Source organism: Pygocentrus nattereri, chromosome 4 (genome assembly GCF_015220715.1).
Source record: "Pygocentrus nattereri isolate fPygNat1 chromosome 4, fPygNat1.pri, whole genome shotgun sequence".
Lineage (NCBI taxonomy): Eukaryota > Metazoa > Chordata > Actinopteri > Characiformes > Serrasalmidae > Pygocentrus > Pygocentrus nattereri.
The window spans coordinates 30,278,658-30,300,338 of NC_051214.1; the positions used below are offsets into that span (position 1 = coordinate 30,278,658).

General features: G+C 38.9%; 1 long non-coding RNA gene across 1 annotated transcript in view; it reads left to right on the top strand.

Annotated features, from left to right (window-relative positions):
• Nucleotides 1–21,681, top strand: part of LOC119263283 — a 51,672-nt gene that overhangs the window by 16,796 nt on the left and 13,195 nt on the right. The window contains exon 2 of the long non-coding RNA XR_005130223.1: nucleotides 18,408–18,538. This is a non-coding gene — a long non-coding RNA (uncharacterized LOC119263283). The remainder of the gene's footprint in view (nucleotides 1–18,407; nucleotides 18,539–21,681) is intronic.

A 21,681-nucleotide genomic window follows, 5' to 3' on the forward strand; every position in this document is an offset into this window, starting at 1 on the left:
AAATGATTTATTATTATTATTTACAATTTGCACAGCTTCTCAACTTTTTTGGAATTCTAAGTACATCTTCCATTACCTAAATTCAAGCTCAACACTGTGTCATGCCAGTGTATACCAAACAGTTTAATTAAAGTTGTAAGCCATTTGTAGCCCTTTGAAAACATTTGTAAGGCCTTGTGTAGGTGATTATAAGTTAGAGTAGGCAACTGTTTGCTGTTTCACAGCGCTCTTGTTTGAACAGCACTGTTTCTGAAGGTCAGCCTCCTTTTTACATAGTCTAATCACTGAGCTGCAACTTTTGTCTGAGTAAATTCATCTGCACTTCACCAAGGGAGCAGGTTTTCTAAAAACAGCAAGCATGCCTTAGCCTTCATTAGGGAGGGTTTCTAATGCTTTAGCCTAGCAGCTGTGAAACCAAACACAGCTCGGTCACAACAGTCTGATCACATCAGCACAGGTCTGCAAAGCAGAAAATTATTAATACAGATTATTCCTTGCCTTTAATCCCCGATTTCACGCCCCGCATCCGGATCAGGATTAGAGCGGGACTCTGCCAGATGTGAACAAAAAGCAAGCCACCATCTTTCTGCTCTTAAGGAAATCTTTATCTCAGTTAAGACAGCCTGAGAGATAGTCAGAATGGGAGAGAGAGAGAGAGAGAGAGAGAGAGGGATGTGTCTGAGGTCACATGAGAGGGAGAGAGAAAACGATCTTTCTATTCATCCAGTTAATAACATCTATTATTGAAGGTGAAGTGTGGCGGCACCTGTCTTAATGCAGCAGATTAGCAGCGCTGGAGGGCCGTCGGAGGCAGGCCCAGTTAAAAGTGCGCCGCACGTTGGTAGCGTATGCATTTTACATGAACGGAGCCATGTTTGGCTGCTAATTTGTGGCGTGGCGATATGCTATCTGACAGCAAGGCGGAAGCAGCTCTACCTGTGTGGCATAATGGATGAGGCTTGCAGAAGGGCTGGATAAGGGCTCCTCAGAGACGAAGCTGTGAGCTTCGAAGTTGCAGATGCAAGCAAGGCCCAGTCTCAGCACCACACGCTACAGTCCCAAAGCCACTTATAAAGTGAAGACCAGCCCATTAATGATCTCATATTCTCTTTTATTTATTTATATTTTTCTTTGTACATGACTTTTTCCAACCTCTATTTATCCCATACATGTGAACAGGCTGTTTATGTTTATGCAAAGTGCCTTTAAAGGAATAGTTCAAACATACATGCTAATTTCTAACAATGAGTGAAAGCATGACATCTGAGCAGTGCTAAACTGTGCCTGTTCACATCCATCCATTGTTAGCAACATTAGCTTTATTGACTGAACCATTCCTTTAACACTGATGTTTGTAAGTGCCCTCTGCTCTGACTGAGTTCCTTGCCTCTGAAAAAAAAAAGACAATCTGAGCTCAATGTAAGGAACAAAGCATGAAGTTCAGACTGAACTCCTCAGGGACGTCATAAAACATATAAACTTCAGTCACTTCTTTAGATGTCTGAATCCTTTGAAAGGCATTACATTTACATAAAAAGGCAGCCAATTTAAAGTAAGATAAACAGACACATGCTAATCTGTATTTACCTCAGCTTGCGTTAACTTACTCACCACATTGCTGGTTATTTCATCTTGTACCTTTTGATTTGTACAGAGTTAGTTAGCTAGTATTGTCACTGCAAGAGAACACAGCAAGAACAGCCTGGGTTCAGTTCCCTGGCTGGGTGACCAGGGTCCTGTCTGTGTAGAGTCTGCATGTTCTCCCCATGTCTGAATGGTTTTCCCCTGGGTGCTCTGGTTTCCTGCCACAGTCCAAAGACATGCAGTCAGGTGGATTAGGCACGCAAACCATGTGTGATTGTATGTCTGTCTGTGATTGCTGGGATAGGCTTCAGCAACCCACCCCTCCACACTGCAAGACCCAGAAGAATAAGCGGCTTACATATTGTGTGTGTGTGTGTGTGTGTGTGTGTGTGTGTGTGTGTGTGTGTGTGTGTGTGTGTGTGTGTGTGTGTGTGTGTGTAAGTTAATTAACTGATACCAAACATGACAAATGTACCAAATTATTTCTGCTTCCTGGCACAAGAAACATTGTAGTGGCAGTGGACTGGACTGCACATTGCATCCAGTGTGTGGAAGCCTCTAGTAGGCTTTCTATTCTATTTTGCTATATTTCTATTTTTGAGGCATCACATCGTGGAACTACATTAAACTACATTATAGCCTAGTAAGTCATATCATTATGCCACTAAGGTAACTTAGTTAACCAAATATATGATATTATGTGCTATAAGAAACTGCATTTACTATATATATTTATTATTTTGTTTAATTTACAATACATATCTAATTGTAAAATACATATCTAAAATTTCATGCTAAAATCTGTTTTATACGCTGATGATAAATGGCACAGCTGAGATACTCGCCTATTTTGGTTGAACTAATGAGCTATTTTCTGATAGGTCTGTGGTTTGTAGATGTTTTCATGTGATGTTTCCAGTACAGATTTCCTGAAGGATTTGCCATGTGAGTGCAATACTAGAGAATGTGTAGGGAGGAGAATCGCTGCTCTAAAATGGCTTCTGAGTTTGTCAGACACCAGAGGGCACCTCTATGCGAGTGCAAAATGAATGGGTTGCAATGGAGCTTTTATGCAAAATCAGAGTTTGCAAATGATTTTAATATAAAAAATATAAAATTGACCAATTTTCTGAACACAAAACAAAATATTTCAATTCTGCTGTTATACTATCAACTCTGCTACTTCAATCAACCACTGAGCTGATCATCTCACCAACAAACCTGCACTCAGTGGAAGTAATGACAGCCAATCAGCAGTAATGCCACCTAATCAACACACAGTAATGCTAGTGCCCTACAGCCCAAAACCTGCTGGCTGTGCAAAAAATGGAAGGGTAGTTTTCTTTGATTTTTGGTTTTGCACAAATGTTTTGAAATGTGTAATTCATTGTTTTTAGCTCCATTCACCTTAATTTATTGAGGGCTCGCTCACAGGTGCCCTCTAGTGTTTTGCAGTCTTGTTTTTAGTATAACGGGATAAACATGAACATTTGATCACTCACTTGCTGTTAGGATACGGTGTAAGATGGTGAAGTACAGTATTCAGACATGTCATAGAATAAAAGAAATCTGACCCTTCCCTACTCATTATCATTTCAGTGTTAATGGGTGGTTAAACTGCTGCAGGCTAATTTAACTGTCATTTCTAAACGTGTTCATGGTTGTGACATCACAGCCATGATGAAAGCAATTTTGCAGCTTATTTCCTTTGCATGGACTTGGGTTTTTAATTTTAACCATGCTTACATAGCACAGCAAAGCCTTTTTTAAAGAATACAAGGTGAAGTTTTCTTTTCATGCTACGAGCCCTTTATCACGGAGGGTTAGAGCGCTCTAGAACGACTGATAATGTGCTTTAGATGAGGAGAGGATGTCTGGGTGTCAGGCATTCGGATCCTTCCCTGCAGGAGATGGACTACATCTCCCAAGATCCTCATGTGACTCCATACTCTCCACCGCGAACCTATCAGAGATCTCAGTCCCCTGATTATTAATGGTCCACACCTGTATGCTATCAGGTGACAAATAGCTTAGACTATTTAAGCCCGGACTTTAGTCACATTGTGAAGTATTGTCTGCTAAATGCTGTAAATGTTTCAGTGAGACTTACTGAGCATTCTTCCTATGTGCTGTTTGCTTTCGTGTTCTGACCTCCCTACCTGTTCTTTGACTCCTGGATTTTTGCCTTTTCCCTTTTAGTACCTTAGCTGGTGTTTTCTGATTTGTGGTTTTGACTCTAGCCTGGACATTGACTACATTGCTGCTTTACCCTTTGACATTTGTGATTTGTTTTGTAATAAATCACATTGGTATTTTTATCCGTGCTCGTGTGCGATTCTGTCTGCATCACACTGGGGGCCAGGAGATACTGTTGCAGAAGACACGCACACACACATGCTGACACCAACACCAACACACACACACACACACACACACCCACACACACACATACACACACACACACACACGCACACAACCTTTCGACAAAATCTAGCATGGTGAGTTGTCCATTTATATATCAGAATTTAACAGTTGCTCCATGCTGCTTTGACAGAGAGCCCCCTCAACTCATCACTCTGTCATTCTCTCTCTCTCTCTCTCTCTCTCCCTGACAGTAAGGCACTCTTTAACTCTTTAACATCTTTGTTCTTGTTTCGAGTTGATTGAATATTTCGCCGATGTGTCTAGTTTAAATTCAGCATCTAAAGCCGATGGCCTTTTCTTTCACAGGCTGAACTCACTGATGGGGAGAGAGAGAGAGAGAGAGAGAGAGAGAGAGAGAGAGAGAGAGAGAAAGAGAAAGAGACAGAGAGGTGCTTGCACACATATTATAACTCTCTTTCAGTATTATCTTCTCTAAGGCCTGTGTCTGTGAAAGTAATAATGGGAGATGTAGAAGAGAGAGAGAGAGAGAGAGAGACAGAGACAGAGAGAGAGAGAGAGAGAGCGATACTGCTGAAGACAAAGGCCACCGCCAGCAGCGAAAAGAAATCATGAGCAATCTATCATAGACAGACAGAGAGAGATAGCAAGAAAGAGTGAGAATTTAAAAGACTGCGAGTGAGAGAGAGACAGAGAGAGAGACACACAGAGAGAGAGAGAGATAGCTTGAGGTTGAGGGGGCTTGGTGGCTGCACTAGTGAGGAAGAGAACCCTTGGGAGCGTATTGAAGTGGGGGAAACAAGGCAAAGCAGAAGACAAGCGGAGAAGGGCAATGCTGCTAGGCCTAGTCTCTCTCTCTCTCTCTCTCTCTCTCTCTCTCTCTCTCTCTCTCTCTCTCTCTCCCTCTCTCTTTCCCTTGTCTTTTACTGTTACTCTGTCTGCTTTCCTGCTCCTTTAAGATCCGCCCAGGTTTCCCAAAAGCATAACAGTCTTACATGTATCTGCTAGAAGGATTATGAAAAGTGATACTCGCTGCACCATCTGATCCTTTGAGCTGCAGACTTCTTTAACTGTACTTTGATTTGGGAAACTATAAAATGGACTGTGGGTCTAACTTTTCTTTAGATATCATTCCAGACTCTTATAATGACATCTCTTACAACATTTTGTCTGAAGTTTGTGAAGAAAACCTATTGAGAAATGCTACTGCATATAATGGGGTCGTCAACTTGCGGACTACGATACAGATACAGACTTATCAAAGCTTTTTAGCAGACTGACCTGAGCACTTGAGAGAAAAGCTGATTGACATATATAAAGCAAATAATCCTATTTCATACATGACACACATGAACATGAACCAGCACAGCGTCTCTGTTACAGTTTATCCAGTCTAATAAATGTATCTAAATCACTTTGAATAGGGCAGATCATTGGAACAGAGACTACAGGGCTAGGTATCAGGCCAAAAAGCTAAACATTTCACACATTTTTGAAAATTTTATTTTATTTATTATTTTTGGTCTGGATGATGAAAAAAGGGCACTTCAGAATGAATGAATAGAGAACTGTGTGTTTTTCTCCCCATTTCAAGTTCAAAATTTATGTATGTCATGTGTTCAGATCCTGTGGTGCTCATCAAAAGTGTAAACGTTAAGCAGCAGCGACAAATGCGACAAATTGAAACTATTGACAAAATTCAGCTCTATAAAATTTTAGAAAATACATCCAAAGCTTGACGTGAAAGGACCACTAAAGTGTGTAACCATTCCTTGATAGACAGTGTGAAATGTTTAGTAAAAATAACCTTTATTAATGTTTAGTTTACTGAATTTCAACTTGGATTCATTTAACTTATGTTAGCTTGTGAAAAGACAGGAATTTTATCTTCTGTAGACAATTTTTTTTTTTTTTTTTTTAATGTTGAAAATGAATTATTTGTTTGTTTAACAAACCATAGACAATGGCCATACAATTATAATATGCCCATTAGATTATAAATATACATATTTTGCAAGAAAAACATTTGATGTAACTGGACTTTCCCAAGATTTTGTTGCCATATTACATTAGTGCATATGTCTAATTCATGCTTATCATTGGAAACATGTTCTTTTGCGTAGTGTTTACAATTTGATGACAAGCTGTCAAAGTACAACACGCATAAATAAATAAATAAATAAATAAATAAATAAATAAATAAACTATGCTGATTCATCTTTGTTCATCAGGCACTGTCTCACACAAAACAAATCTAATGCCACTGATCGCTCCTTTTATGTGTGCCTACAATGATACCTAAAAAGTCTTTTGTCTTACGTTATTTTGACACAATTACTGTTCTGTTCTCTCTCTCTCTCTCTCTCTCTCTCTCTCTCTCTCTCTCTCTCTCTCTCTCTCTCTCTCTCTCTCGCTCTCTCTCTCGCTCTCTCTCTCTCTCTCTCTGTCTCTCTCTCTCTCTCTTTCTCTCTCATGCTGCTAAGTCCATGTGTTGTTCACTTCTTTGTAAAATGTACTGGACCCAGGGCTCATGACTCATAACTTGTACAAAGCTTCTTCGTGGGGTTGTGTTGTTCTGGCAACCAAACACAAAAGCACTTCTTACGTCTCTAAGTGTTTCTTGTGGTTTGCAGTCGAAAAAACCATGCTGACTAACTTTTAGCATGAGGATCATAAATCAGTAACAATATGATTTACAGAACACTCAAAGCTGTGACTTGAGCACAGGCAGCTGATAGAATGGTGCTGCAATGTTAAAGGTTCGGATCTCTGTAGCCTGTGATAAAGGATTAGCTCCACAGCCTCACATGCATTAATATCTCTAACCTTATGCTTCATTCTGGCTCTGTACTCTTGAATAAGGCATAATGTCAGTATGTAGCAAAAATGGCCTGTATTTATGTGAAGGATTTAGGACTATTTGTTTATATGAATTCTTGTAAAATCTGTTTTACATTGAAAATGGCTAAGATGAATTCTAGAAGGTAATAGCCTTTCTGGATCTTTGTTCAGAGACTGTAATTGACATCCAATTTTCCAAAAAGCATCTTTTTGTAACTACTGTTATGAGATCAGAAACCTGTACAGAATGCTAACATCAGTCCTATTTAATCTTATGAGAATTTACCTTAGTGTATTTAAAGTGATAAATTGTTTCATTTTTTGCTAAATTAGATTAATTATTCACATTGGACCAGAGTCCTTTCTGTGTGGAGTTTGCATGTTGTCCCCCGTGTCTGCGTGGGTTTCCTTCGGGTACTCCAGTTTCCTCCCCCAGTCTAAAGACATGCAGATAGGCATGGACATGGACAGTTAGCAATTGGACATGCTAAATTGCCCCTAGGTGTGAGTGTGTGTATGAATGTGTATGTCTGTCTGTCTGCCCTGCAATGGACTGGCGTCCAGGGTTTAACCTGCCTTCCCCCCAATGACCGCTGGAATAGGCTCCAGCACCCCCTGCGACCCTGAGGGAGAAGCGGCTTAGAAAATGTGTGTGTGTGTGTGTGTGTGTGTATTCACATTGGAGTCCACACAATAATGTTTTAGCTCAAATGCTATGCAATTAAGATGGTTTATGTTGATGTAGCTAGTTGAAACCAGGCGAGTTGAAGATGACAAAGATGAATTTACTTCCATTCTAATATTGGCTATACAATACACATAAAACCCTATATCTATCCTGACTGTATACCCTTTCACATGCAATCAAACTATTATTTTAAAGTTTAATTCTCTCTCTAAATTTAGGTATTTAGCAGACTTGAACTGATGATATTGTGAATTATCAACATTTAATCTTTTTACTTTGCATCAAGTTGGACAATATAGATGCCAGAAGTACTTTTTAAGGTGCACCAAAGTTAGAAAAGTATTAATGAAAATTTGTTTGGATGTTTCTGTAATGCTGCTTTACATGTTTTTACATTTCACCCATATACCATTAGTCCAATTCACCCATATCCCATTAGACACAACTTCAACTGAGTAGCTAGCTATTTCCGTTCAGATAAGATTCAGATAAGATTCTGTGAGATATGATAAAGTTCCCAAATCTGCTTCTGTAATATGAATTTGTGAGAAATCTTATCTTGACTTTTTCAGATCTTAACTTAGGACTAAAGAATGAGAAGTTTCTGTAGTACAGTTCAAGATAGAGAAATAAAAAACACCAAAACAGATTTGAAATCAGTGGTAAAATCTCACAAAACCTGCGTGAATAGTTTGTAGAATTTGCTGTAATACAGCCACCATGTTGTGGAGTCAAAACTCTCCTCCTCCTTTATAATTAATGTGGCCTGAATACTCACTGTAACAAGTTGTATTTTTTTTTGTAGTGGAGGGACAATATGGCCAGAATTCCATGTTAACCTCAGTATTACAGATTTACATGGATTTATGAAGGAATATGTCCAGTCAATCAATCTCATCCCTCACCATTTTAGCCACATAGCTACATTACCAACCACTGCCAAAGCTGTGTCAGTCACACGTTCATATTGTGTACTGTTTGAATATGTATGTGTGGTTTATATGTTCTTGGACATGTTTGAATTGCTGTTGCATCTGTAAAAGACAAGCATCATCAACTTAGGTCTCCTGAGGCTGCAGCATGTGTGTGTGTGCGTGTATATGTGTAATCTCTGAGGAGCTCTTTGATAAGAACTGAGAGTTTTTAATCCAGCGTTCATCCAGTCGTAGGACAGATTATCTGTCACCACAGCCACTCAGTAATCTGTCATCGCATGGCGCGCCACAATCTATCATCCCCAAATTCAGTGCATTTATAGATCATAAACAAATATATCTACTTGGCTCACCCTTCTCCACCACCACCCCACATCACCAGATTCATCATTCCACTGACACTTTAACTACAGCCATAAATGAGCTGCATAATTATTTTCAAAATTAACGATTCATGGTATATATTTATTAGAGGCTCAGTAATGTTTGCTGGCAAAACTGTAGATCAGCAACTGCAATATTGGGCCTTCACATCTGCAGTAACTCAGTAATGAATCTATCCAGCAGGGAAGAAAAAAAAAATCAATATAGAGCTTCAGTGTTGAGAGTGTTGAAAAGATAATACATCTAGCGAAAGCTCATCAAATGTTGCGCTAAAGACTGAAGGACAGAGGGAGTGTGCGTTTGTCCGTTTTAATGAGGGAGTGATGAAATATGATTGGCTCAATAAGTGACCTTTGGTGAGTGGACATATTTAACATCATGGTAATTACATTATAGTAATGACCTCATGTTGTGTCTTTGTGCGTGTGTGTGTGTCTGTGTGTGTGTTTGTGTGTGTGTCTGCCTGTGTGTCACAGACTGTTGCTTTAAAGGGGAATTCCACTGTTTTTCTCAGCGTTTCTGAAAAATGTTGTTGATGAGATGTAAACATTCATTCAGAGTGGATTGATGTGAAATAGGTCATTATAGACAAACATACTCACTGAGATGATTTTACCCCTCAAACCAGGGCTCTCAAATATAGCCATTTTAGTGACTCTTCAAAATGACTAGTTACCCCACACATGTCTGCAATGTTGATAATGGTAAAATAGTGATAAACCTAAATAAATAAATACATTTAGCTTTAGGCCAAAAGCTTATGTCAATGATATTATAAAATAATAACTCAGTTATGAATGATTTCATGTAGTCTTTTTTGTGGCTTTCAGAGACAACAAGCTTTCCAGATATCTGGTTCCTACCAAAAAACACTGTGAACAATTTTGACACTGTAATTTTTTTAGGATATTCTCTGGAATTTCACAGTAAACCACTCTAAATCACTTAGATTACATTCTAGTTGTTTAGTTCTGCAGAAATTTAGGAAAGAAATGGTGAAATTCACCCTAAGGACTGCATGGCTTTCCTTAAAAATTTTATCATAGCATGGCATTAGAGGTTAACCTAGGGCTCAACGCTAGGGCTTATTATTCAGTATCTACAAGGACTTCAGTGCAAACTGGCTGAACTATTATTTGGTTATAGAAGTGTAATTAAATCTCAAGCCTGCCAGTGGGCCCTGGCCATTTAAGGGGTTAACAATGCATCTGAATTACTTGACAGTCATACTGTAATTCAGTATTTTAAGCAAACGCAAAATATTATACATCTTCTCTACATCACACTATTTCTTTAATGCTGTACTTTGAACCCTGGTGCTGGAGATCTACTTTTCTGTAGTGTCTAATTCCAACTATAATTCCAACCTGTATCCATTAACCTGCATCAGTCCTTAATTTACTCTCACCTATACAGCCAATCAGGGACTTGGAAAGAGGTTCATTCGCTGGAGAGGTGACAAATGGTGCCAGGCTCTGCTGATAGATCTCCAGGACCAGGGATTTAATGTGGATTTAATGTGAACTGTATCTCATAGACAGTAAAGTCTACATGAATGCAAGAGCCAGTGACAGAGCATCCCACAGAGCAGAAGAAGTTTTTTAGCGTAATTTGTAAACACCAGCTGCCAAGTTAGAGTGGGTGAAAATATGATAATGAATGGTTTGTTAGAACCAAAATTACTTGGAAATAAATATTGTTATATTAACTTCTATCATGAGTTAAGAATGTTTTTTCTTGTGAAAAACTGCTTTGAGGTGTTTTCACCTGACAGCAATGCTTTATTAGACTTTTACAACATCATTTTTGGTCCTACCTGAATGTGAGGCTTTAGTGGGAGTCAACAAGAGTATCCTAAGTGCTTTTGACAAATTATCTCAATATTTATTGGTCTGTAGGCTTCGGTATGTGATGACTGGTGAAGCTATGAAAAGGGTCTGGGTCTGTCAGGAATGACTTTGTAAAATATATGATTGACATTGACTCAAACTAAAATAAAGTGCTGAACATTTGCTTAGTGCTGCAGGTTTTTGCACAGTGCTGCAGATTCTTTATGCAGGTTTCTGCCATTTTTTATACTTTTTCTATCGCCATTTGGAAAAAAAAATCATGAAACGCAATGTAAATATAGAGTTCAGTTTGGAGATATTTATTTGCTAAGTTAACTGTAGCTGCTTTTTGAAGCAGCAGGCACACACCACTAATATTCTAATGTTGTCAACCTTGGTTTAGAGGATTAGACAGAAAATAAATACTATGTTACTTAAAATTTGGAACCAGTTCTTCCAATTAAAAATAAATAAAAAAAACCTTGGTTGCAGGTAAATATTTAAGATGATTCTAAAATGCCAGCACTGAGAACCTTCACAGGTTTAAGTCACTAGTAGACAACTGAAAAAAAAGAATCAATGAACAGAGCTGCAGCCTGATAATCTCTATGAACATCAAGAAGGAAGTTATAACAAATCCAGAATGTTTTGTGTGTCAAGGGTGGTGATCAAATCTCCAAGAAGATAAATTAAATATAGAAATGAAATATAGAAATGAAATACTGATGGTGAAACAATGATGAACTAATGAACTAATTAGAACATCTAAAAATGCTTTTGGTGTCTGCCAAACTATTAGATACTTTTCCAGCAAAAATAAAAAAAAGTAGCTGTTGAGAACAAAAACTTTCACCCATCGTGTGTTAAGGCACTCATGTTTCGTAGTAGCAAAGCGTGCTATATAAGACAGTGTGATATTCTAATGGTGTCCCCTCCCAATAACCCACTTTTTGACACAGATTGGCACATTAACACATACATATAACTTAAACTAACAACAACCAACACTAAAAACACAAATAGTCCCTTTGTCAGAGGGCGTGCACGTACTGCGAACCTGCGTGCGGCAGTTGTGCACAATCACATTTCCAGAGTCTGTCAGCACCAGAACCAGCCAGTAGCAGGTTGCTATAGTAGTGATATATAAACTGAGTGAGGGAGTCCTGGGTAGCTGTTACCTACTTAGAACTAGGGCTGAAAGATGAATCATTTTTATATCGAAATCACAATTTGAAGGAGCGCAATTTTCAAATTGTAAGAGCTGAAATTTTTTATTTAGTCTTATAGTTGATTATCAGCAACATTGATAAGTTTTCAGTAGAAAGATTTTACCTAGTAACAGGAGTTTTGTGAACTGCCATGACATTACAACCACTGATAAAAGGCAGGCTAGTGCACTGTGCTAACAGTTCAAGTCTCAAGCAAGAAAAAAATATACACTGATTTTCACATACCTCAATTTTTACCTCTAGTACAAACAATTGCAATTTAACCCCTGAAGAAGTCATAGGCTCAAAGTATTATTACACACTTCTATAACCTAATACCTGCTCCATTTGATTGCATTGAAGTCCCTGTAGCCACTGATTAATTAACCTATTTAAAAGCCTAGATTCTTAAGGCATTAAATCATAATCGTAATAGTGGTAAAAAAAAAAATCACAATTAGATATTTTACAAAAATCGTTCAGCCCTACTTTGAACCTACACTGATTGGGTATGTTATGTGTTACACCTATTTATTGCTGATTGAAATAGCAAGTATGTTGCTAGGCTAAACACTGGGATGTAACAGTGTACAGTGGCATGAAATTATTATTTTTTTGTGCAGTGCCAATTGTTCATTCATCTTCAATGCCAATGCGAGAAGCTGACCCTGTGAGAATATGCAAGAAACTTTTGACAGCGTCAAACTACACTGCTCAAAAAAATAAAGGGAACACTTAAACAACACAATATAACTCCAAGTAAATCAAACTTCTGTGAAATCAAACTGTCCACTTAGGAAGCAACACTGATTGACAATCAATTTCACAGCTGTTGTGCAAATGGAATAGACAACAGGTGGAAATTATTGGCGATTAGCAAGACACACTCAATAAAGTAATGGTTCTGCAGGTGGGGACCACAGACCACTTCTCAGTACCTTTCTGCTTTCTAGCTGATGTTTTGGTCACTTTTGAATGTTGGTGGTGCTTTCACACTCGTGGTAGCATGAGACGGACTCTACAACCCACACAAGTGGCTCGGGTAGTGCAGCTCATGCAGGATGGCACATCAATGCGAGCTGTGGCTAGAAGGTTTGCTGTGTCTGTCAGTGTAGTGTCCAGAGGCTGGAGGCGCTACCAGGAGACAGGCCAGTACACCAGGAGACGTGGAGGAGGCCGTAGGAGGGCAACAACCCAGCAGCAGGACTGCTACTTCTGCCTTTGTGCAAGGAGGAACAGGAGGAGCACTGCCAGAGCCCTGCAAAATGACATCCAGCAGGCCACAAATGTGCATGTGTCTGCACAAACGGTTAGAAACCGAATCCAAGAGGATGGTATGAGGGCCCGACGTCCACAGATGGGGGTTGTGCTCACAGCCCAACATTTTGATTTTGTTGTCAGCACATTCAAGTATTCAATGAGAATATTTCATTCATTCAGATCTAGGATGTGTTATTTGAGTGTTCCCTTTATTTTTTTGAGCAGTGTACTTTTATTACCACAGACCACATCCACATAATCATATCATATGAATGGCTAGCTAGCCATGGCAGACAACATTAATCAACTTTCAAGATTCCAAGAATGCAACTGACTGACAGTTAGGCTACAGAACACTGTTGCTGCTGTACAGAAGAGAAACGTGCATTGTAGCATGTGTGCTTTAATAACAGCCTAATAGCAGTCTAATGACAGTCTAATAACAGGTTATCGAAGCTTAATGAGAAGGCATGCTGGTGGAGCCGTGCTGACCGCAGTGGGTGTCACACCACTGTGACTGCATGCCTGGGGAAACAATTAAAGCAATGCAGTGGACAGTTTTTAACTGTAACAGATCACACAGCTGGAGTAATCATGCTGCCCTCCCCAGTGCGAATTCTATCTGGGCTTGATATTCTGCTTGTAAATGTAGGCCAAGAGATTAATCTCCATTTAGCCACTTTAAGCCCCTTTCTCCACTCTAAGACCAAGCAAAGCGCTTCCCAGGCTACATGCTTTCCAGCTTATTTATTTATTTATTCTGAAACCACAAACACATGCACAGATAAACACTCACAGCAGTAATAATACATATGTCTGCAAGTCCAGAGATCCAGAGATGTTGACAGAGTACAGTAGAGCTGTAGGTTCTAATGTGTTCTTCCTCAGATCACAACTCTTCAGAGTTTTGCCTCTGAGGAATGCGTTTAAAAGGCTGTTGCTACAGTACAGCAACTGCCTTTCTCTGCTGCTTCCTTAAGCTCTATATTCACTGAACATAAATAAATGAAAAATGACATTGTAAATATTGTATAATGTGTATCTGTTCCCTTTTGCTCTCCTCCTGTGTGTGCTTTAGAGTCATAGATAGAAATTTCATTTTAGGGGGGCATCTATGAAGCATTAAGGCCCAGAGACATTGCTATAATGAGGATGATGACCAACAAGCCAGCTTTGTTATAGCTAAACTGAATATTACCCTCCTATTACCAAGATCAGAGATGGAAAAACATCTTTTAATATTAAACACAACACACCATTGCTTACTTTGCAAGAACTGACAGCATAATAACATTGCAAGTTGCACAGACTATACTATAATAAAATGCCATAACTTTTTTAATGCCAATATGTTTAATGCTATATTTTCCAAAAAAATCTCAATCTGGTCTCGACTTTGACCTTGACTCTAACTTGATTACTACAAACTCTTGACCCAGACTCACCTTTAGTGGTCTTGATTGGCCTTTTAGAAGCTCAATACGATCTTCAGTTCTTACAGTCAGGCATGCATGATGTCATCAGGAGCTCAGTCTGTGGAAATGGCCATGTCCAGGATGGGCTTCATTCTGCATGACTTACATTTATTCATTTTACCACTGGCTCTATCTGCTGCCTGCAATGTGCAAGAAGCACTATTTCATTACCATATTCTATAGCCCTGTAATAAGTTGTAACGTATGCTGTCAAGCCTTGTATGATTGGATTGCGTTTATGAATGCGTGCAGTGCCACTGTCCGTTCCATTAGCATACAGTGTTAGAATACCCATATTGTACTGGTCGCATTAGTATGGGCTGCAAGGGAGTTTTTCAGAGAAGATTCAGACTATTAACATGCTCTTTTCTACCAGTGCACTGGAGCCATTCAAGCGAGGAAATACAATAGTAAATACAATGGTGGACCCATGAGAGCACCCGTCCGCACAGGAGAAGGCTTAATTCACATAACAAAAAAAAAGATAAAATATGGGAGCTGAAAACTTCGCAAAAACTTTCAAATGATTAGCACTAGACTTATTGTTCTCAAGAAAATACACTTGAGGACAATAAAATGCTATAACCTGTATTTTCCTTATGCTTTGTGTTTAATGAGTACTTTTCAACCCAAATTTATCCTGTGGTTTTTAAGATTAATATTTGCAAATTACCTCTGTTCTGATTGGATGACTTGGATTGTGTTTCTTTCAAAAAGCTGCCATGGCTGAAACACTCTTTACAATTCCAATGTGAGTGGGCGGGGCTTCACTGTTGTAAGCCAAATAGGTACATATATGTAAATTAACTGGGTTTCAAGACATCACAAAAATATTAATTCAAAATGAGCTATTTTTGCAGCTTAATCTTTATATATGGATCATAAATACTGGGGAGTGAATTGTATCTTTGGAAATTTAGGAAAATATGCAATGATATGAATTTCAAGCCTGCTGTCCTGTACAGAGTACAGAATGCCCTTTGACTGATGATTTGCTCTGTCACAGGACCTGCATTTGAAAGATGCTTTAAGGTTCGTTCTGTAATCATCATTTCTCATAAATAACAGCCCGCTCTCCTAAAGTGGTCTTAAGGAGGCCTGACGTAAGAAAGGAAGACAAACTGGCGTCTGAGGCCTAGAGAGACACAGTAGAAAACATCAGGCTCATTAATGCTATGCTATCCATCACTGCCTTAACACAATCAGATGAAGCTGGAAGTCAAAACTAGACAAAATGCACAAACAACAGCCACTCCTGTCTTTTGTGTCCAAGGCCACACTAACTACTTGGTCTAGAAGCTAAATGGAAGGTTGAAAAATGACTGGTGTGTGGGACATGTGGAGTGAGTGATGCTTGTCCTTGACCACTGTCTCAGAAACTCATTTACAAAAACTTTGACTAGATATTTTTTTTTCTTCTTTTTTTCCGTCTTTTGCCATACGGCAACATTCAGGGCCACATTATATGTTCAAATGTTTGTAGACATCATCTAACACCTGTTTCTTCTGACTTTAAGGGTAATAATAGTGAGTTAATAATAGGGTTTAATAGTGAGTTTTGTCTCCTTTTTTGGTGCAATGACAGCTTTTACTCTTCTGGGAAGACTTTACACTAAATGTGAGGATTTGACTGCATTCAGCCACAAGAGCATTAGTGAGATCAGGTAATGATGTTTGATGGTTAGATCTTGATCACAATGGCCTCTCTAACTCATCCCAAAGGTCTTTAATGGCACTCTATCACTCCAGTGAATATAGTTCTGCTGCTTTATATCCTTTTAGCCAACACTTGGCATTGGGCATGGTGACTGTAGGGAAATCTATGGCTGCTCCACAGCATCCAGGGCTTTTCTGTGGATGTTATAAAAGCTTTGTGTAGGGCTATGATGATAGCTGTACTATCAGAATACAGTAGTCATGTGATGCCTACTGTGGAATTTAGATCATTGCTGTAATCTCCATTTCTTTTTTTTTCTTTTTTTTTTTTATTAAATTTTTTTGCTGGTGAAATTTGATTCACCATCATTAATCATGCTTGCCATCACTTCATCGCTTTACTTGCAGCTCTCTGTTAGTGAGCTGAAAAAGACTAGGCTGTAACATTAGCAAAAATCTCTTTATCTGAAAGACTGACTGCCTTTCTCTATGTAAATTTTAAGCCACATGGTATCTCCTGTGGCTTTATTTAACATAGCAGTGATAAAATGCTGAGTGGCGCTCTCCCCAATAGCAAGAGAATACTGAACCACTGCTGGCCCGCTGATGGAAAAGCTGGTGGTCCATTGTCGTTTTGCTCAGTGTTTTCCGGGTGGCCCACTGGTGGTTAAGCAGAGTAATGGTCAAAATTACACTTATCATTGCTCATTTTCCACTCGCAGTCCAAATGACATATTTTCTTTCCTATCTTTCTTTAGTTATACTTTGTAAATTAGTTTGGTAGATTATTTTAATCTAGCTCAGTGTCAGCAACATCGTTTTCTATAAAATCATTTTATATCAGGCCAAGTTGTTTTTTTTTTTCTCAGTAGTTTGTAATATTTGTCTAAGTTTATTTTCTAAAATGAAAGTCTGTGTGCATCTAAAATCTATTTTAATTAAAATCTAAGTAGAGCTTGAATGCAGGAAAGTAATTTGGGTGGACCAGCATTGGCAAACTGTCAGTGGGGTGCCAACCTTACCAAGCCTGTGGACCAATATATGCTTAAACAGTGCTCGAATTATCAAGCAACAGATTCGGATGTTTGGACATTTCAGTGATGGCTACACACCACAGAACACATTTCATTTTGGCTTTTGCACACTTGCCTAACCAAACGCTATCAGATATTCTCTAAATGGACATCATTTTAGCATCAGTTAGCTGGAACAAATTTGTGCTGTGTGGTTCAAATTTGCTACAGTCTCAAACACCACAGAGCAGACTTGATTTGTGCTTTCTGTCTCTCGCTCATCTTTTGCTCTCTCAAACATCAGTGTTTATCATCTAAACTCGTGTCAGCATATCACTGGTCAGTCAGAATCAAGCCTGTTTTGTGGTGATTAACATTAAGTTAGCCAATCAAGCTGCAGATCCAAACACCACAACATAGGTTTAATATCGACTCTCTTCTGCACCAGCCGCTCAACTTCACTCCCTCAGAATTTAATGAATTGGCTCATTGTCATCTAAACGTGTATCGTGGTGTTCTGTGGTGAGCAGAGCTGTTCTAGATATGCTCATAGCCAATGCTAACCAGTGCCACTGTCCTACTTTGCAACACTGTTTAGCATTTCACAATTGTTAGATAGATGAATTGACATTCACTGAATGTTGCGAATGAACTGTGTTAAAATATTTGGTGATCAAGTGAACCAAGCTTTTTTATTTCATTCTTTTTTTTTCAATTTCGATGAAACAAGCAAAAAGCGTAATTTGTCTTTTACATCACTTCAGACACCATAGATTAACTGGCAAGCTGCAGGGATGTGTTGCTTTTTTTTTTTTTTTTACCAAGGTAAGAAAAATCCATACCATCACAGCCTTAGTGGTATGCAGGCAACTAAATACCTGTGTCAGTTACAGGTGCGGCTTAGAGTAACTCAGTTCATTATTTACACTGGGTGTCTGGGTGATTGGAGGTCTGCTATCCAACCTAAGCTCAATATGGCCTCACAGAATATTAGGTTTAATACTAGATTCAGGCCAGTTTCTCACTTGGGCTTGGGTTTGTTTTATAAGGAATTATCTTTATGCAGTAGATTTGGTTTTATGCTTCTTAAAGGAATATGCCTATGTAAATGTCGCACACTCACACTTTTTCTCTCTTGCATTCTCTCTCCAGTACAGTCTATGGCAGTGTGAACATGCCACTGAGTGAGCTTCGGGATGAAGTTCATTAGTACTGTACAGTCTACATGATGAGAGGGATGTGTTGGGTCAGTGGAAAGATTTTTCCCCCTTTCTTGTTAAAATGTAAGTCTACCATTTTTTGATAAATGTCTGCAAAATGTTGCTGTTAACATACAATGTAAACAATGCAATACAGACTGGTTTGATGTGAAGTGGTTCGTTGTAGAGAAACTTACTCCAATTTTTTTTACAGTGCCAATAATAAGAATCAGTGGGCTCAATGTCTGCAATGCAAATATAGTCATTTTATTTACTATCCAAAACCACCAGTGAACCTACACATGCCTTCTGAGTTTTATATGTAATGGTGATAAAATAGTGGTAAAACTTGAAAATGTAAAAATAAGTAAATCAAATATTTTAGAAAGTATATTTTAGGCCAAAAGTGAATGTCAAAACTGTCAGGAAACAATGTCACAGGCATCAGGCAGAATATTGTAAGCATTTTATGCAATAACTTTCTGTGAGGAAGCTTTTAGAGGCATTAAACTCTTCAGACGTTCCCATCACCACTGTGAAGAGTTCTTCAAGTTATAAGTTAGAACGATGTATTTCACATCAAATCACTCTGAAGGACCGTTTACACCTTAACCTTTCAGTAATGCAGAAGTGAGAATGTGTGAGCGGATCTGGGTCAGGTTTCAAAATTCCTAGACTGGTCGGATTTTTAAGTCACAGACACGGATCAGGTTGAGGCTTCAGTTCAGCTCACCTTCAATCTGGATACTTTTGCACGTATGTGAGAAGTCACAGGGCAAAATGTGACAAGTATGCATGTGTAAGGCATCATTCTGTTTACTGCAGTATCTGTTAGGACCACGTACAACTACTAACTGTGAAAGGATTGTGGAATACTTGGGCCATCTACGCACTCGGGACCAAAGAGAAAGTGAATTCAGAAGAGATAAAAATTAATAAATTAATGCATTAAGTTCTTCCCCGTCATAGTGTTCCAGTACGCGTGTAATTCTACTCCAGCTGAACCTGTCTTGTAATATTAATATGTGAGGGGGTTTCGCACTTTTTCTTTTCAGCATGTGTTTTAGGCCGCTATGATAGTTATCATCAGCCACGTTTACATGCAGCCTGATAATCCATTAATCCGACTAATGGCTTAGAATAGAATATGTCCATGTAAACACTTGAATTGGAATAGTCTAGTCCGATTGAGCCCATTTGGAATGCAATTTCAAAATATGAGTTGCATCATAGCAAAAGCCGAGAACTCATAAACCGGCTCTGGGAAAAGTTCATAACATTTAACATGGAGGAGCAGAATCAGGTCTGCAGATGAGACAAAGTTTATGCTCTGATCTGTTAAAGACGGCGGTGGAATGGATGTCCATCTTATGTGTCTCAGAACACGATGTCTTCCTCTCACCCTTCTTTAATAAGGATATGTGAGGTACATTTTTCTGAGTCTGACATGATTTTAAAGCAAGTAAAAACACATGTGCACCAACTGGAAACTCATCTCACTCTCACTGGACCTCACGTGATGTTCACTGTCATGGTAATGTTTACTAAGTAGTTCTCCATACATGTGCGTCATTTTGGATCGGATTAGTTGTAGTGTGCATGTAAATCAAGATTTTCCATCGGATTTTGAATAGATTATATATATATATATATATATATATATATATATATATATATATATATATACATAAAACACCTCAGTTTTAATCTGTAATCTGAATGTATTCAAAGTTGCATTTAAATGTAACCATAGTTAAAGGAATTATCCCAAGAACACAATTTTTTATCATTAACACTCTTTCATGTGTGGTGTTAAGAGGCACAGATGTTGCCCAAACATTAGTGAACTGAACAGATTTTAGAATCAGCTGCATTCCCAGCATCTCCACCCATTTATTGTTTGGCCCTCATAGGTTCCAGTGAATATTATGTATAAATTACGCTCAAATACCAGTTTCGTAAAAAATACACAGACACAATGCACAATGTTTGTGAGTGAAAGTGGACCAAAAGACAGAGTGTCTGGCCTTCAGAGTCCATGAAGACAGATGAAAATGATTTGAGAGTCATGCTTCCTCTTAAGGTTGGACATGCAGGTCAGGGTGAAGGGTTACATTCTCAAACTCGCACACACACAGAGTCAGGGGGGTGAAGATGCAGCGCTGCTCGTGTGGAGTAAAAGAGGCAGTGAATGCTGTGTTTGAGTTTTGTGATGTTTAATGTTTGAAAGAATATAAGATTATGGCTATGTAAATATGTGTGGCTTTGTCCATTAACCATGACTGCATTGTAAATCTTACTATATGAACCTGTGAGCATTGTGTTTATATATATATATATATATATGTGTGTGTGTGTGTGTGTGTGTGTGTGTGTGTGTGTGTGTGTGTGTGTGCTGGTGAAATGAAATTACTTCAGAGGGTGAGAACATTTGTTAGGATTCTGCTCATGTTCAGCAAACACAGACTCTCTCATCAAAGCCATGTTGTGTGTGTGTGTGTGTGTGTGTGTGTGTGTGTGTGTGTATGTGTTTGGTGGTGGGTGTGTTTGTGTGTTGTAAGGATTTAGAGTTAAATCTTCAACAGTCAGACTATGGTAAATATAATGCACATTCAGAACAATCAACTCTCTCTCCCTCTCTCTCTCTCTCTCTGACTGCCTTTCTGTCTCTCTCCATCTGTCTTTCTATCCATTTCCCCTCCCCATCTCTCCCTTTCACTGTCTCCTTTTTTTCTGTCTCCTCTATTTCCTTATCTCTCTCTCCCTTTTCCATTTTTTCTCTCCATTTTTACCCTCCCCGTCTCCTCATTTATCTGCCTACACCTCATGTTCAGTCTCTCTCTTTCTTTCTCACTTGCTTCTTTTTGCCCTCTTTATCTCCTGTCTCTCATTTCATTACCCTGTTTCCATCGTTCCCTTTCACTTTCCCTGTGTCTCTCTTGCTCATTCCTCCTTTTTCTGTTTCTTCATCACATCATGATCATCACCTGGCCCCCTTCCCTCCTGCCTCAACCCCCATCCCCCCCGTGCCCCTCCCCCGCATATCTCTCTTCACTAGACAGCAGATTTTCTCCTTCCTATCTATCTACTACACATTTAGGAGGTAAATCAGACAGACTGGATGCTGTTACTCCTAGTATAAAGATATTCTTTTCCACTGCCTCACTCATCATATATGACACACCAATAGAAATGCAGTCTGCTAAAGGAGTATGAGAACTTCAGAT